Source organism: Phalacrocorax carbo, chromosome 25, assembly GCF_963921805.1.
Source record: "Phalacrocorax carbo chromosome 25, bPhaCar2.1, whole genome shotgun sequence".
NCBI lineage: Eukaryota > Metazoa > Chordata > Aves > Suliformes > Phalacrocoracidae > Phalacrocorax > Phalacrocorax carbo.
Genome location: NC_087537.1, coordinates 476931 through 482886, shown reverse-complemented (window position 1 = coordinate 482886; position 5956 = coordinate 476931).

The window sequence follows — 5956 nt, the reverse complement described above, 5'->3', positions numbered from 1 at the left end:
TAAAAATCTAAACTTTACAGTAAATCATCTCCTGAAAGCTTTTTTTTTATTAGATGTTGCAGCAGCAGTAGCAGCACTCAACACATGAATAAGTCACAGCCCGCAGAACCCACCCCCCCACGCCTGTGAATATAAGTACTTGTTGCCTGCCAAATACTATCATTCCAGCATTCTCAACATTAAAGGCTCAGAGCCTGATGAGTGGCGAATGCCTTTGCTCCACAGCAGAACAAGGAACTGCTTTGCAGAAGTGCTCTTTACATCAAAGAAACAAGCAAACAAGAATTGATGCTTTTCGAGTCGAAGCCACGGCTTATAAGCTGCTGGTAGGCGCACAAGAAATAGCACATCCTTTCCAATAGAGATGAACCTGCCCGAATAAGAATGAGTTCAGAGTCTAATGCGTGTACGACTTGAGAGCAACTGTACCACCCTCCTCCGTTCTGTAACCTCCTGGTAATATGCTGTTCCAGGGCTAAAACTCCTGCCTTCGATCCTGGCCCTTTCATAGACTGCAAGGAATAAAAATCCATCTTGTCTTGCAGCTACCTGGCAGAGAGCTGTGACTGAAGATGGACTGTTTCCGTGCTTTGGGCAAAAGGCAAAGCAAGAGACACTCCATTATTCCTACCCAGGACAGCACGAAGAGATTATTTCACACACAAATGCTTGGAAGGACTGTCAGCCCCAGCTGCCTTCCTGAAGTGACCCCTAAACTCAGCCCATTGCTTCTGGGAGAGGTGGCTGAGTATCAATCAGCTCTCTTTGTGTGTTGGCTGTTCTGCCTATTGCAGCGGCTCTAGATCCAGGTGGCCAGCACGAGCGACGGCCCGCGCAGTTTCACTTTGCTCCAGCAGCTTTTACAGGACAGTCACACTGCCACCACGGAAATCAAGACCTTTGGAAAACATACTGCTGTGCTTCACAGGTGAACAACTTGTTCACGTGCAGGCATTCTTATGAGTCCAACGTGGCACCTTCATGTGGCACGGCAGTCCCTGGCTGCCTCTGCCACCCCGGAGGAACAGAGCCTGTACTCTACCCCTGGCCTCCACAACTCCTGGCCTCAGCCTGCAGGGAGCCCCTGCACACATTTTCCCACCTTCCTGAAAGTGCTGCGCTGACTCCGTAAGCACGAGTCTTCAAATCCCTTCGGAGAAGCCCTTCTCACCTCTTTTTCTGGTAAGGTGTCTGTTCTTAGTGCCTGTTCAAGAAAAGCTATTACCTGTACTCCAAAACAATTAACATTCTATCAAATTCATCTTCTTCAGCAGACTCCACTTTGATTCAAGCCAAATGCTTAACATACATCTTCAGCGAAGAAAGGCACGTCGTGCAACTTGCAGTAAAGAATCCCTATGCAAAACCTGGAGAGCCTGAACAGCCCATTTGCAGTCTCAGGGCCATAGTTAGGATTCTAACGGAGAGCCAGCAAACACCCCGAACAACACAGGGGGAGGCGGGCAAAGCCCTTACGCCGCCACTGCTTCGCCTCAGCTCGCACCGTCTGTCCTCTGAGCCACGTGAATTCATGGGCATTTTCTACCAAGATGGATCGTTATAGATTATGCACAAGGTTTTCATTCATAATATCAGCAAAATAAAACTGACACCGGACCCAAGATGAAAACAATCCAGCAAATCACCAAGAATAATTATAGGAATGTACTGAATATTTCTTTGATTTACCATTAACTCTAGTAATGAGTCAGACAAGTGTTGTAATTGCATCGATGAATAAGCTGCTCTCTTATAAATGGCTTCAGATCTGCAAGGAAATAACTCTTTGTGGATGGATCCAAACGCAGGGGGAAGATTTTAAAGAGTAAACTACTTCAGCAAAAAGCTACACATGTAGTCATTGCCGCTCATCAGCAGTATTAGTAGGTCAGGTACCGAAATGCATACAACTTCACAGAATTCAAAAGGAACACTATTTCACATTTAAGGTACCCACAGAAAAGCCAGTCTAAGGAAGCAGAATAAAGTCATTGCAAAAGATGCCTTTGCTGAAGAAATCCCTACCATCCCAAGCCACAGTCGAGCCCTTGTCAGTCCCCTTTCACAGGGACGGAGCAGTTGGCCCGGCAAACAGACGCTGTCCAGGGCTGGGATGCCTTCAGCCTGCCCACAAAACGGCTCCTGATCTATCTAGGGCCAGGTACAACTCGAAGCAGGGGCAGTAATATCTAGCCTCAAGCAGAAAGGAGACAAGAGAGAAGAATCAATCACATCTGTGAAGTGCGCCGAGATCCACCGTTCCCTGTGATGCTGCGTGACCGACCCGCGTGACCTAGGCAGTGCCGGCACAACGTGCCTGACAGAGCCACGCTGCTTTAGTCAGCGTGCACCGGCCTCCGCAGAGCAGGCTCAGGCAGCCTCCATCAGCCTGGGAAGTCTCACGAGCCCCTGCTCTGCGGCGGGGCTGTGTAGCCAGACAATGCCGCAGCCCCGCTGGAACCCGGCTCTCACTTCTGGCAGCCCTGTGCCAGACGGACGCACCCCCCAGATTCTGCCATCAGTCCCACCAGCAGGGAGCTACCCCTCCTTGGAGGGACAAGTTGGAGTTCCAATAAATTCAAGATGCACTTTTGAAGTCCCTTCCCAGACAACACGGCCGAAGTGAAGCGGCAAGGCAGGGCGTGCAGGCGAAACACCCCTCCGCATCTAAATCCCCCGGCAGGAAAGAACAAGGGAGATCTCCGTACAGCCCCATCAGAACAGAGCCTGCTTTGGGAATCCTGCTGCTGTCTCCTTCCTTTGCCTCCTACATATATTAAATGGGTTTGCCACTTTAACATTCGTTTAAGGCAAGCCTCAGAGCAGCTCATTTACACTGCATAATGACTACAATGCTCTGCTAGTAGATGCATTTAAAATCTCTACGTTATAGCAGGGAGAGCAAGGCCCCATCCACCTCCTTTTAGAGCAGGAGCAGCCATGCTATTGGAATGCAAAGGGTGTTCCCCGGCAAACAGCCACCACCACCACCACCTGCCCTACCTGCGTAATGTCGAGGCTACAGATCGGGCTGCAGAGTGAGTGGTGGAGAAAGTGGTGTGCTGGCATCACCCTGCACGTTCAGGTTGTAGTCAAAACTGACATAATTTGGCAGCTGTATTAAAAGGGGATTCTCAGTTATACCCTACCCCCTACTGCTTTAGCCTTCTCCAGGCTAAACAAACCCAGCTGGAATCTCTAGCACGTGGACTTTTCCAGCATATCAGTCTTTAACATGCATGCCACGCAGGTGTTTCCAATATCAGCAGCAGCAGCTGTGGTGGCCCTACAGTCTTGCATGTCACAGGGTTCTGGGCAAGGAATTGGACCAAGGAAGGAACAAGAGGAGTGACAATATGGTTCACTCTCACCCCTTTATGTGGGAAGCGTCTGGTATGGCAAGGAAAAGGCATCAGAGGCACTGCACAGACATTTTAGATATAGACATGCTGCACCATGCTCCAGAAGAAAGTCTGCTGTTTTGCTCTCTTAAGAACCAGAAACCCTCTTCGAGAAGCAGTGGAATCCTACATCAAAATTCAGTATTGCCAAACGCAAAGGGCCTTTAACTGTTGAGTAATATTTTTACGTTGATGCTTAATTACCCCCCCCAGCCCACAAACCCCTCCCCGTTGCCTCAGTGTGCAGCCTCCACAACAGCTATGAAGCAAACAGCAATCACACATTTATTCCAACATTAATGTAACCCGAGCGGGCTCTGTCAATGCATAACTCCATGCTGCCTAGCAGCAAAACATAAAGGACAGTCTGAATCGCTAACAGCCTGCTTACTGTCCACTGGCTTCCACATCAGCAGGGCTGATAATGATGCAAGACAAAGCTACACCTAATTAACATACATGAATTTTAACCAGGAATTCATTTCCATGTATTAGAAAATAAGCCCTGGACAGCTTCTGTCCCTCCATGGCTTGTTAACAGTTTCTCTAGCAAGATAGGGCAGCCTCACAGAAATAAACTCACTTGTGCTGGTGAAAATGAACCCCCAGATCACCTCTACAGGGCCCGAGGTCTTGGGCTGTGCCTGATCTCAGGTGCTACAGTAGCCAAGATCCAGACTAAATGTTTTTGATGAGCCTGCCTGGTGCTACAGCTGTGATTCCTATTCTACATTGCTGAAGGCTCGGTGAAGGAAAGAACAGAAACCGTGCCTGGCATAGCCAGGCATCAGACAAAATGTATTACCCAGAATCGGATGCTAAGGATTCTCAACAACACCTTCAGGGAAAAAAGGGAGGCAGGCTGCAACAGTGCTAGTGCAGTGGCTGCGAGACAAAGCCGGCCTGTTACTGCCCCAGTGCGAGGGTAGCTCTGATTAGCACAGGATGTACTTTGCTCCCCAAAAGTAGTAAATTCATCTCCTTTGCATTAGGAATTAGCATTTAATAGGCTAGAGAAAAGGGGAAGGAAAGGAGTCAATTGCTCCACCCTGCCATGGAGCTTTGAAAGCTTCCGTACAGCAAAGCATTACTCTGATGCACCGGCTCCTACCGATTCAGAGAAACACAGCCTGGACACGACGTCAAGAAAGTACTGACCAGAAAGACTGGGTCAAAGCTCTGTGTCCAAGATTCTTCCTGCAGCTGGGACCAGCAGAGCTCAGGTTGCTTGGAAGTTGACCCTGACGCAGCTGCATCGAGAAAAGCTCCTGTCAAGTTACAAAAACAGAGTGGTTTTAATTACAAATATAGCGCTTACCTGACGGTAAAGCCTCAGGCAAACCAGCAGCAAGCATCGGCCTGTCCTTTGCTTCTTCCCTCGCTCTAGTGAACAGCATTCAAGGCACACACTGATTCCTAGCACAGCTTGTACGCAGTCCCTTTAACTAGGTGCCTAGTACTTTAACGATGTTGGATTCTGCTGCTCCTTGCCCTCAGGTCATTACTGAGAAAGGCCCAGCATGGCCCAGCCACGACTCAAAAATAAAAATAAAAATTCACCTCAGCGGCTTCCTGCCCTGGGAAGTGTCAAAGCTGCTCGGAGGAAGCGCAGCTTCCTCCTCATGTATAAAGTGGTGTTTCCAACCCATAAGGTGGCTGTGAAGCTCCAGGTGCCGGGCCTCTATTACTGAAGGTGGAAGTCGGACTTGGGAAGGCAACATGGATCCCATGATGGAGGCCACACCGGCTCCCCTCAAGCTGTCCTACTTCTCTGGAAGCATAACCTTCCTGTATCTAGCTGTTTATTCAAACCGTTTCACTTCATTCAAATCTTAAATGGGATGCAGATTACTGCAGAAGTTCATAGATTATACTTACTTCATTAGAAAGAGGGTTTCCACAGATCTAGTCTACTCACCTCCAAGGAAGAAGGGCAACGCCACAGGTGTCACGCCTACGGACAGTTATCGAGCTGGAGCTCGTACCCTACCCGCCAGAAAGGATCAAGGATCTCTGTGTGAAGATCTGAGGGACAATTTCACAGATGCAGAACAGTCTTGCTCGGCCTTTTACTTGCATCTCACAGGCAGCATTTAAGTTGTCCCCCCCAGCTATCTTTTGAAATGTAGATTATAAAACACAAACCCCAGTGTGGGCTCTAGAGATAAGAGGAGCGCCAGTCTGAAGGTGAGGCTGTGTTGAGCAGCCTCAATAGTTACGAAATATTGTCACATAGAAGAAAACAGTAATGTCTGTCAGCTGAGCACACGCTTCCAGCACTTACACCACCAGCAGCAATCCCTACTTAGACCACATTTGCCTCCTCTTGGCAACTGTCAGACACCTGATAACACATTTGCTCCTCAGACTGATGGAAATTACAATTCCGATTCCAGCTCTGAAATTCTAATTTACATTTCTGACCTCCTCCAGTACGTCTCCACTCACTTCCCCTGTCCCAGGAGGCTGGACTTCAGATTTTTTTTTTCATATACGCCTCAATGCAGACGCCAAGTGCCTGATCCGCATAAGAAGAGCTAAACAACTACGTAAAA